Below are 12145 nucleotides of genomic sequence, written 5' to 3' on the forward strand. Positions count from 1 at the left end.
GTGAGTGTTGCAACAGAGGCAGTTTGGAACTCGGTAGTGAGTGTTGCAACAGAGGCAGTTTGGAACTCGGTAGTGAGTGTTGCTTCCAGAGGCAGTTTGGAACTCGGTAGTGAGTGTTGCTTCCAGAGGCAGTTTGGAACTCGGTAGGTAGTGTTGCTTCCAGAGGCAGTTTGGAACTCGGTAGTGAGAGTTGCTTCCAGGGGCAGTTTGGAACTCGGTAGTGAGTGTTGCTTCCAGGGGCAGTTTGGAACTCGGTAGTGAGAGTTGCTTCCAGGGGCAGTTTGGAACTCGGTAGTGAGAGTTGCTTCCAGGGGCAGTTTGGAACTCGGTAGTGAGTGTTGCTTCCAGAGGCAGTTTGGAACTCTGTAGTGAGTGTTGCTTCCAGGGGCAGTTTGGAACTCGGTAGTGAGAGTTGCTTCCAGAGGCAGTTTGGAACTCGGTAGTGAGTGTTGCTTCCAGAGGCAGTTTGGAACTCGGTAGTGAGTGTTGCTTCCAGAGGCAGTTTGGAACTCGGTAGTGAGTGTTGCTTCCAGAGGCAGTTTGGAACTCGGTAGTGAGTGTTGCTTCCAGGGGCAGTTTGGAACTCGGTAGTGAGTGTTGCTTCCAGAGGCAGTTTGGAACTCGGTAGTGAGTGTTGCTTCCAGAGGCAGTTTGGAACTCGGTAGTGAGTGTTGCTTCCAGAGGCAGTTTTGAACTCGGTAGTGAGTGTTGCTTCCAGAGGCAGTTTGGAACTCGGTAGTGAGTGTTGCTTCCAGAGGCAGTTTGGAACTCGGTAGTGAGTGTTGCTTCCAGGGGCAGTTTGGAACTCGGTAGTGAGTGTTGCAACAGAGGCAGTTTGGAACTCGGTAGTGAGTGTTGCTTCCAGAGGCAGTTTTGAACTCGGTAGTGAGAGTTGCCACTTCACAATAACAGCACTTATAGTTGATCGGCTTTAACAGGGCAGGAATGTGATGAACTGACTTGTTGGAAAGGTGGCATCCTATGACGGTGCCACGTTGAAAGTCACTGAGCTCTTCAGTAAGGCCATTCTACTGCCATTGTTTCTCTTTGGAGATTGCATGGACCTGTGCTGAATTTTATATACCTGTCAGCAACGGGTGTGGCTGAAATAACTGAATCCAATCATTTGAATATATATCTGTATTTAATTTTCAATAATTTGCACACATTTCTAAAAACATGTTTTTTTTCTCTTTCTCTCTCACTCTCTTTCTCTCAATTCAATTTCAATTCAAGGGGCTGTATTGGCATGGGAAACATGTGTTAACATTGCCAAAGGAAGTGAGGTAGATAATAATGTGTGTGTCAGTTCTCTCTCTCTCTCTCTCTCTTTCTCGGCTACAGGCAATCAGTTGTGTGGTCTTCATTAAATTATACTTTTTCTATCAATGCACAGGAAATAGAAAGTCCCACTTCACACCCTAATCCCATATATAGTGCACTACTTTTGAGAAGAGCCCTATGTTCCCTGGTCAAAAGTAGTGTGTTAATTAAATAGCGAATAGGGTGCCATTTTGGAGTCATTCTCAGATTGCCTGTGTCATTACCGTTGAAAGGTTAAGGTCGCCATTTAAGTAGTCTCGTCCTGATGATGTCATTTGGTGGAAGCATGTTAAATACAGATACCAGGTGATAATACGATGATCAGTGTCATTTAAATGAATACGCGTCAGTATACTGATAGGGTCATTTTCAGAGGTTGAGTTATATTACAACTCATATGAACACCGTTGGCCTTTTGACTCTTACAAAGTCGTGGTATGTATGCTCAGGCATGCACGGCTTGCAAACCTTTTAAAGGTGAACCACCTTCAAGAGACGCTAATGCTATAGGAGAGAAATAGAGACCTTTTTTTGTATCTCTTTTCATTTTTCGTGTTTTTGATTTGAGAAGGAAACTGAGAGAGATAAAACAGGCTGAGGGGACCATTCAAGAGAGTATTTTGTAGGTTTGGACTTGATGTAAGAAAGAGACAAACTCAGTCTCAGTCCAGTGTCTCCCATGATCTTTGGTTTCAAATTGGTGAGCAGTGGTTGTCGACTGATATGAAGCTCAAATCCACTGTGTCAGTTCAGTGTGAGATTGTTAGCTGACCGTGTGTGTGTGTGTGTGTCAGTTCAGTGTGAGATTGTTAGCTGACCGTGTGTGTGTGTGTGTCAGTTCATTGTGAGATTGTTAGCTGACCGCGTGTGTGTCTTGTGTGTGTGTGTGTGTCAGTTCAGTGTGAGATTGTTAGCTGACCGTGTGTGTGTGTGTGTGTGTCAGTTCAGTGTGAGATTGTTAGCTGACCGTGTGTGTGTCAGTTCAGTGTGAGATTGTTAGCTGACCGTGTGTGTGTGTGTCAGTTCAGTGTGAGATTGTTAGCTGACCGTGTGTGTGTGTGTGTGTGTGTCAGTTCAGTGTGAGATTGTTAGCTGACCGTGTGTGTGTCTTGTGTGTGTGTGTGTGTCAGTTCAGTGTGAGATTGTTAGCTGACCGTGTGTGTGTGTGTGTGTGTCAGTTCAGTGTGAGATTGTTAGCTGACCGTGTGTGTGTCAGTTCAGTGTGAGATTGTTAGCTGACCGTGTGTGTGTGTGTCAGTTCAGTGTGAGATTGTTAGCTGACCGTGTGTGTGTGTGTGTGTGTGTGTGTGTGTCAGTTCAGTGTGAGATTGTTAGCTGACCGTGTGTGTGTCTTGTGTGTGTGTGTGTCAGTTCAGTGTGAGATTGTTAGCTGACCGTGTGTGTGTGTGTGTGTGTGTGTCAGTTCAGTGTGAGATTGTTAGCTGACCGTGTGTGCGTGTGTGTGTCAGTTCATTGTGAGATTGTTAGCTGACCGTGTGTGTCAGTTCATTGTGAGATTGTTAGCTGACCGTGTGTGTGTGTGTGTCAGTTCATTGTGAGATTGTTAGCTGACCGTGTGTGTGTGTGTGTCAGTTCAGTGTGAGATTGTTAGCTGACCGTGTGTGTGTGTGTGTGTGTGTCAGTTCAGTGTGAGATTGTTAGCTGACCGTGTGTGTGTGTGTGTGTGTGTGTGTGTGTGTGTGTGTGTCAGTTCAGTGTGAGATTGTTAGCTGACCGTGTGTGTGTGTGTGTGTGTGTGTGTGTGTGTGTGTGTGTGTGTGTGTGTCAGTTCAGTGTGAGATTGTTAGCTGACCGTGTGTGTGTGTGTGTGTGTCAGTTCAGTGTGAGATTGTTAGCTGACCGTGTGTGTGTGTGTCAGTTCAGTGTGAGATTGTTAGCTGACCGTGTATGTCTTGTGTGTGTGTGTGTCAGTTCAGTGTGAGATTGTTAGCTGACCAAGTGTGTGTGTGTGTGTGTGTGTGTGTGTGTGTGTGTCAGTTCAGTGTGAGATTGTTAGCTGACCGTGTGTGTGTGTGTGTCAGTTCAGATTGAGATTGTTAGCTGACCGTGTGTGTGTCTTGTGTGTGTGTGTGTGTGTCAGTTCATTGTGAGATTGTTAGCTGACCGTGTGTGTGTGTGTGTGTGTGTGTCAGTTCAGTGTGAGATTGTTAGCTGACCGCGTGTGTGTCTTGTGTGTGTCAGTTCAGTGTGAGATTGTTAGCTGACCGTGTGTGTGTCTTGTGTGTGTGTGTGTGTGTGTCAGTTCAGATTGAGATTGTTAGCTGACCGTGTGTGTGTGTGTGTGTGTGTGTCAGTTCAGATTGAGATTGTTAGCTGACCGCGTGTGCGTGTGTGTCAATTCAGATTGAGATTGTTAGCTGACCGCGTGTGTGTGTGTGTCAGATTGAGATTGTTAGCTGACCGCGTGTGTGTCTTGTGTGTGTGTGTGTCAGTTCAGAGTAACATTGTTAGCTGACCCAGTATTCAGTCTGAGGTTCCATGCTCCACTGAATCTCCATGCAATCTAGTCCCGTGGCTGTCCAGAATTATGAACTGTGTCTTTGTGTGTGTGTGTGTGTGTGTGTGTGTGTGTGTGTGTGTGTGTGTGTGTGTGTGTGTGTGTGTGTGTGTGTGTGTGTGTGTGTGTGTATGCAATCATTTTATAGGTTTCATCTCCATTCAAAGAGTAGGCCTCTAGAACTGGGTTCAAATATCATTTGTTTTCTTCCTAAATACTCTTAATTCAGCCTTGCCGCTGTGCCAGGTGGGCAAATTTGGCACTTTTGATCCCATTAGTTCCATTGAGTCAGGTAAGGTCCATCAAGAGCAGATAAAAGTATTTCAAAGAAAACAAATACTATTTGAACCCAGGTATGTGTACTTCTTTCTGGGAGTGACCCAGTGGAAATAGAGGCAGTTAGGCAGTCTCCAACCTTTTCCAACATGAGAGCTGCTGGGGAAAAATTAAACATGTCGCAAGTTATTTTTCTTCTCATTTTTGGGGGGATTTCGCTTCTCTTCTCCTCTTCTCTCCCATCCAACTATTGTCCTTTTCTCTCCCGTCCAACTCTTCTCCTCTTCTCTCCCGTGCAACTCTTCTACTCTTCTCTCACGTGCAACTCTTCTCCTCTTCTCTCCCATCCAACTCTTCTCCTCTTCTCTCCCATCCAACACTTCCCTTCTCTCCTGTACAACACTTCTCTTCTTCTATCCCGTCCAACTCTTCTCCTCTTCTCTCCCATCCAACACTTCCCTTCTTGTCTCCCGTCCAACTCTTCTCTTCTTCTCTCCCGTGCAACCCTTCTCCTCTTCTCTCCCGTGCAACTCTTCTCCCCTTCTCTCCCATCCAACTCTTCTCCTCTTCTCTCCCATCCAACACTTCTCCTCTTCTCTCCCGTGCAACTCTTCTCCTCTTCTCTCCCATCCAACTCTTCTCCTCTTCTCTCCCGTCCAACTCTTCTCCTCTTCTCTCCCGTCCAACTCTTCCCCTCTTCTCTCCCGTCCAACTCTTCTCCTCTTCTCTCCCGTGCAACGCTTCTCCTCTTCTCTCCCATCCAACACTTCCCTTCTTCTCTCCTGTCCAACACTTCTCTTCTTCTCTCCCGTCCAACTCTTCTCCTCTTCTCTCCCATCCAACACTTACCTTCTTCTCTCCCGTGCAACTCTTCTCCTCTTCTCTCCCGTGCAACTCTTCTCCTCTTCTCTCCCATCCAACTCTTCCCTTCTCTCCCGTCCAACTCTTCTCCTCTTCTCTCCCGTGCAAATCTTCTCCTCTTCTCTCCCATCCAACACTTCCCTTCTTCTCTCCCGTCCAACACTTCTCTTCTCTCCCGTCCAACCCTTCTCCTCTTCTCTCCCATCCAACACTTCCCTTCTTGTCTCCCGTCCAACACTTCTCTTCTTCTCTCCCGTCCAACACTTCTCTTCTTCTCTCCCGTCCAACCCTTCTCCTCTTCTCTCCCATCCAACACTTCCCTTATTCTCTCCCGTCCAACACTTCTCTTCTTCTCTCCCGCGCAACACTTCTCTTCTTCTCTTCTTCTCTCCCGTCCAACGCTTCTCCTCTTCTCTCCTGTGCAACTCTTCTCGTCTTCTCTCCCGTCCAATGCTTCTCCTCTTCTCTCCTGTGCAACTCTTCTCTTCTTCTCTCCCGTCCAACACTTCTCTTCTTCTCTCCCGTCCAACACTTCTCTTCTTCTCACCCGTGCAACTCTACTCTTCTTCTCTCCAGTGCAACAGTTCTCTTCTTCTCACCCGTGCAACTCTACTCTTCTTCTCTCCAGTGCAACACTTCTCTTCTTCTCTCCCGTCCAACACTTCTCTTCTTCTCTCCTGTCCAACGCTTCTCTTCTTCTCTCCATTGCAACTCTTCCCTTCTTCTCTCCCGTGGAACTCTTCTCTTCTCTCTCGCACAACGCTTCTCTTCTTCTCTCCCGCGCAACGCTTCTCTTCTTATCTCCTGTGCAACGCTTCTCTTCTTCTCTCCCGCGCAACGCTTCTCTTCTTCTCTCCCGTGCAACTTTTCTCTTCTTCTCTCTCGCGCAACGCTTCTCTTCTTCTCTCCCGCGCAACACTTCTCTTCTTCTCTCCCGCGCAACGCTTCCCTTCTTCTCTCCAGTGCAACGCTTCTCTTCTTCTCTCCCGTGCAACTCTTCTCTTCTTATCTCCCGTGCAACTTTTCTCTTCTTCTTTCCTGTGCAACTTTTCTCTTCTTCTTTCCCGTGCAACTCTTCCCTTCTTCTCTCGCGTGCAACTCTTCTCTTCTACTCTCCTGTGCAACTCTTCACTTCTTCTCTCCCGTGCAACGCTTCTCTTCTTCTCTCCCGTGCAATGTCTCTCTTCTTCTCTCTCGTGCAACATCTCTCTTCGTCTCTCTTGTGCAACGCTTCTCTTCTTCTCTCGTTCCAACACTTCTCTTCTTCTCTCCCGTGCAACTTTTCTCTTCTTCTTTCCTGTGCAACTTTTCTCTTCTTCTCTCCCGTCCAACTCTTCTCCTCTTCTCTCCCATCCAACACTTCCCTTCTTCTCTCCCGTCCAACTCTTCTCTTCTTCTCTCCCGTGCAACTCTTCTCCTCTTCTCTCCCATCCAACTCTTCCCTTCTTCTCTCCTGTCCAACTCTTCTCCTCTTCTCTCCCGTGCAACTCTTCTCCTCTTCTCTCCCATCCAACACTTCCCTTCTTCTCTCCCGTCCAACACTTCTCTTCTTCTCTCCCGTCCAACCCTTCTCCTCTTCTCTCCCATCCAACACTTCTCTTCTTCTCTCCCGCGCAACACTTCTCTTCTTCTCTTCTTCTCTCCCGTCCAACGCTTCTCCTCTTCTCTCCTGTGCAACTCTTCTCTTCTTCTCTCCCGTCCAACACTTCTCTTCTTCTCACCCGTGCAACTCTACTCTTCTTCTCTCCCGCGCAACTCTTCTCTTCTTCTCTCCCGCGCAACTCTTCTCTTCTTCTCTCCCGTGCAACTCTTCTCTTTTTCTCTCCCATCCAACGCTTCTCTCCCGTGCAACTCTTCCCCAGGTCCTTGGTGTACATGAAATGTGTTTTCTGCCAATTTTCAAATTAAAAAATCAAATAAAAATGTTCTTTGTCACAGTCTAACCCAGTGGAGGGGGAGTAGTTAGGGTGTCCCTACCCAGAATAACTACAGTCTAACCCAGTGGAGGGGGTGTAGTTAGGGTTTCCCTACCCAGCAGAACTACAGTCAAACCGAGTGGAGGGGAGGTAGGGTATTCCTACCCAGCAGAACTACAGTCTAACCTAGTGGGGGGGGGGGGGAGTAGTTAGGGTGTTCCTACCCAGCAGAACTACAGTCTAGCCCAGTGGAGGGGGAGTAGTTAGGGTGTCCCTACCCAGCAGAACTACAGTCTAACCCAGTGGAGGGGGAGTAGTTAGGGTGTCCCTACCCAGCAGAACTACAGTCTAACCCAGTGGAGGGGGAGTAGTTAGGGTATCCCTACCCAGCAGAACTACAGTCTAACCCAGTGGAGGGGGAGTTCTGTCATTAGGGTATCCTTATCAGCAGACCTACAGTCTAACCCAGTGGAGGGGGAGTAGTTAGGGTGTCCCTACCCAGCAGAACTACAGTCTAACCCAGTGGAGGGGGAGTAGTTAGGGTATCCCTACCCAGCAGAACTACAGTCTAACCCAGTGGAGGGGGAGTAGTTAGGGTGTCCCTACCCAGAATAACAACAGTCTAACCCAGTGGAGGGGGTGTAGTTAGGGTTTCCCTACCCAGCAGAACTACAGTCTAACCCAGTGGAGGGGGAGTAGTTAGGGTGTCCCTACCCAGCAGAACTACAGTCTAACCCAGTGGAGGGGGAGTAGTTAGGGTGTCCCTACCCAGCAGAACTACAGTCTAACCCAGTGGAGGGGGAGTAGTTAGGGTGTCCCTACCCAGCAGAACTACAGTCTAACCCAGTGGAGGGGGAGTAGTTAGGGTGTCCCTACCCAGAATAACTACAGTCTAACCCAGTGGAGGGGGTGTAGTTAGGGTTTCCCTACCCAGCAGAACTACAGTCTAACCCAGTGGAGGGGGTGTAGTTAGGGTGTTCCTACCCAGCAGAACTACAGTCTAACCCAGTGGAGGGGGAGTAGTTAGGGTGTCCCTACCCAGCAGAACTACAGTCTAACCCAGTGGAGGGGGAGTAGTTAGGGTGTCCCTACCCAGCAGAACTACAGTCTAACCCAGTGGAGGGGGAGTAGTTAGGGTGTCCCTACCCAGCAGAACTACAGTCTAACCCAGTGGAGGGGGAGTAGTTAGGGTGTCCCTACCCAGCAGAACTACAGTCTAACCCAGTGGAGGGGGAGTAGTTAGGGTGTCCCTACCCAGCAGAACTACAGTCTAACCCAGTGGAGGGGGAGTAGTTAGGGTGTCCCTACCCAGCAGAACTACAGTCTAACCCAGTGGAGGGGGAGTAGTTAGGGTGTCCCTACCCAGCAGAACTACAGTCTAACCCAGTGGAGGGGGAGTAGTTAGGGTGTCCCTACCCAGCAGAACTACAGTCTAACCCAGTGGAGGGGTAGTTCTGTCATTAGGGTATCCCTACCCAGCAGAACTACAGTCTAACCCAGTGGAGGGCTAGTTCTGTCATTAGGGTGTCCCTACCCAGCAGAACTACAGTCTAGTCTAGTGGGGGGGGGGGAGTAGTTTTGGTGTCCCTACCCAGCAGAACTACAGTCTAGTCTAGTGGGGGGGGGGAGTAGTTTTGGTGTCCCTACCCAGCAGAACTACAGTCTAACCCAGTGGAGGGGTAGTTCTGTCATTAGGGTGTCCCTACCCAGCAGAACTACAGTCTAACCCAGTGGAGGGGTAGTTCTGTCATTAGGGTGTCCCTACCCAGCAGAACTACAGTCTAGTCTAGTGGGGGGGGGAGTAGTTTTGGTGTCCCTACCCAGCAGAACTACAGTCTAACCCAGTGGAGGGGTAGTTCTGTCATTAGGGTGTCCCTACCCAGCAGAACTACAGTCTAACCCAGTGGAGGGGTAGTTCTGTCATTAGGGTGTCCCTACCCAGCAGAACTACAGTCTAACCCAGTGGAGGGGTAGTTCTGTCATTAGGGTGTCCCTACCCAGCAGAACTACAGTCTAACCCAGTGGAGGGGTAGTTCTGTCATTAGGGTGTCCCTACCCAGCAGAACTACAGTCTAGTCTAGTGGGGGGGGGGGGGAGTAGTTTGGGTGTCCCTACCCAGCAGACCTACAGTCTAACCCAGTGGAGGGGTAGTTCTGTCATTAGGGTGTCCCTACCCAGCAGAACTACAGTCTAACCCAGTGGAGGGCTAGTTCTGTCATTAGGGTGTCCCTACCCAGCAGAACTACAGTCTAACCCAGTGGAGGGCTAGTTCTGTCATTAGGGTGTCCCTACCCAGCAGAACTACAGTCTAACCCAGTGGAGGGGTAGTTCTGTCATTAGGGTGTCCCTACCCAGCAGAACTACAGTCTAACCCAGTGGAGGGGTAGTTCTGTCATTAGGGTGTCCCTACCCAGCAGAACTACAGTCTAACCCAGTGGAGGGGTAGTTCTGTCATTAGGGTGTCCCTACCCAGCAGAACTACAGTCTAACCCAGTGGAGGGGTAGTTCTGTCATTAGGGTGTCCCTACCCAGCAGAACTACAGTCTAACCCAGTGGAGGGGTAGTTCTGTCATTAGGGTGTCCCTACCCAGCAGAACTACAGTCTAACCCAGTGGAGGGGTAGTTCTGTCATTAGGGTGTCCCTACCCAGCAGAACTACAGTCTAACCCAGTGGAGGGGGAGTAGTTAGGGTTTCCCTACCCAGCAGAACTACAGTCTAACCCAGTGGAGGGGTAGTTCTGTCATTAGGGTATCCTAACCAGCAGAACTACAGTCTAACCCAGTGGAGGGGTAGTTCTGTCATTAGGGTGTCCCTACCCAGCAGAACTACAGTCTAACCCAGTGGAGGGGTAGTTCTGTCATTAGGGTGTCCCTACCCAGCAGAACTACAGTCTAACCCAGTGGAGGGCTAGTTCTGTCATTAGGGTGTCCCTACCCAGCAGAACTACAGTCTAGTCTAGTGGGGGGGGGGAGTAGTTAGGGTTTCTGTCATTAGGGTACCCTAACCAAAAGATGTGGCAGGGCTTAAAAAACTATTACGGACTACAAAGGGAAACTTTAGTTTATCTAGTACATATTTTCTTAACTCTATTTATTTAACTGCATTGTCGGTTACGGGCTTGTGAGTAAGCGTTTCACGGTAACGTCTTTATTTGTTGTATTCTGCGCATGTGACCAATAACGTTTAATTTGATCTGAAAAGGGAGTAGTTACCAGCAGTACCCAGTTGACCCTCAACCATGAGGAGAAACAGCGTGAATAGATACCAGCAGTACCCAGTTGACCCTCAACCATGAGGAGAAACAGCGTGAATAGATACCAGCAGTACAGATAGATCTACTCTCTGGTCATTGGCAGGTAGTGCCTGCTGAACACCAACACTTACAGACTGGTTGTGCATCCCAAATGGTACCCTTTTCCCTATAGTGCACTACGGGTCTTGATTTACAAGTAGTGCACTGTACGGAGCCATTTGAGCCACAGTCTGGGAAGCTGCCTCCACTGAGAGAGAGAGATCCAAATAACATCAAAGTTGACATTGATGAAAATGTTTCAGAGCTCCATCTCATTATCGTCAGGAACTGGCAGATAGGGAAGTGGCATATCTATATAATCTATCATGAAGAAATGACTGGAATGGTTTTATTATACACAAGGTAGGTATGTGGTACGACCAGCAAATGTTGGAAATCAAAGTGGTGTCTTTGAGTTAGATACAGTACAGTACCTTGTGGCTGACTGGTAGCTCTCTCTCTCTCTCTCTCTCTCTCTCTCTCTCTCTCTCTCTCTCTCTCCTCCTCTCCTCTCCTCTCTCTCTCTCTCTCTCTCTCTCTCTCTCTCTCTCTCTCTCTCTCTCTCTCTCTCTCTCTCTCTCTCTCTCTCTCTCTCTCTCTCTCTCTCTCTCTCTCTCTCTCTCTCTCTCTCTCTCTCTCTCTCTCTCTCTCTCTCTCTCTCTCTCCTCCTCTCCTCTCCTCTCCTCTCCTCTCCTCTCCTCTCCTCCGGCCCAAGCAAGTGAGTCAGTTGGATTTTCCCTAAGATAAATCACATCAGTTGAAATTGAAGCATTGATTGTGATGCGCTGAGGGAAGAGAAACGGGGGGAAAAACACTGATCCTACAAAATGGTATTTTATGACTTCCTCTGTCACATTTAGTCGCTTTGCCAATTCACCACCATCGCCTTGTGTCTCTATAGGCCGCTGACGATGTTCTCGGGGTGGTTGGGGGACTGTGGGAATGCGATGCTCTGACACATCGGCACTGAGTGCCACGAGCACCCAGGCCCATTATATCTCTCCCATTATACTGTAGAAAACACAACAGGGTTGGGCCCCCCCCCCCCAGCCACAAGACATAACCTCTTTACAATAGGCATTGCGTTTGCATTCCATACTTTCTCCAATATGTCAGATGGCGACTGAGTCTGCTCGACAGAGACATGCATTTCATTATGTCAGATGGCGACTGAGTCTGCTCGACAGAGACATGCATTTCATTATGTCAGATGGCGACTGAGTCTGCTCGACAGAGACATGCATTTCATTATGTCAGATGGCGACTGAGTCTGCTCGACAGAGACATGCATTTCATTATGTCAGATGGCGACTGAGTCTGCTCGACAGAGAAATGCATTTCATTATGTCAAATGGCGACTGAGTCTGCTCGACAGAGACATGCATTTCATTATGTCAGATGGCGACTGAGTCTGCTCGACAGAGACATGCATTTCATTATGTCAGATGGTGACTGAGTCTGCTAGATATAGACATGCATTTCATTATGTCAGATGGCGACTGAGTCTGCTCGACAGAGACATGCATTTCATTATGTCAGATGCCAATATATGAGCAGCAAATTTGCATTATTATATTGGGGGGAAATACAGCATTATTATATTGGGGGGAACTACAGCATTATTATATTGGGGAAACACAGCATTATTATATTGGGGGGAAACACAGCATTATCATATTGGGGAAAACACAGCATTATTATATTGGGGGAAACACAGCATTATTATATTGGGGGAAACACAGCATTATTATATTGGGGGGAAACACAGCATTATTATATTGGGAAAAACACAGCATTATTATATTGGGAGGAAACACAGCATTATTATATTGGGGGAAACACAGAATTATTATATTGGGGGAAACACAGCATTATTATATTGGGGGGGACACAGCATTATTATATTGGGGGAAACACAGCATTATTATATTGGGGAAACACAGCATTATTATATTGGG

Source organism: Oncorhynchus masou, chromosome 9 (assembly GCF_036934945.1).
Source record: "Oncorhynchus masou masou isolate Uvic2021 chromosome 9, UVic_Omas_1.1, whole genome shotgun sequence".
NCBI lineage: Eukaryota > Metazoa > Chordata > Actinopteri > Salmoniformes > Salmonidae > Oncorhynchus > Oncorhynchus masou.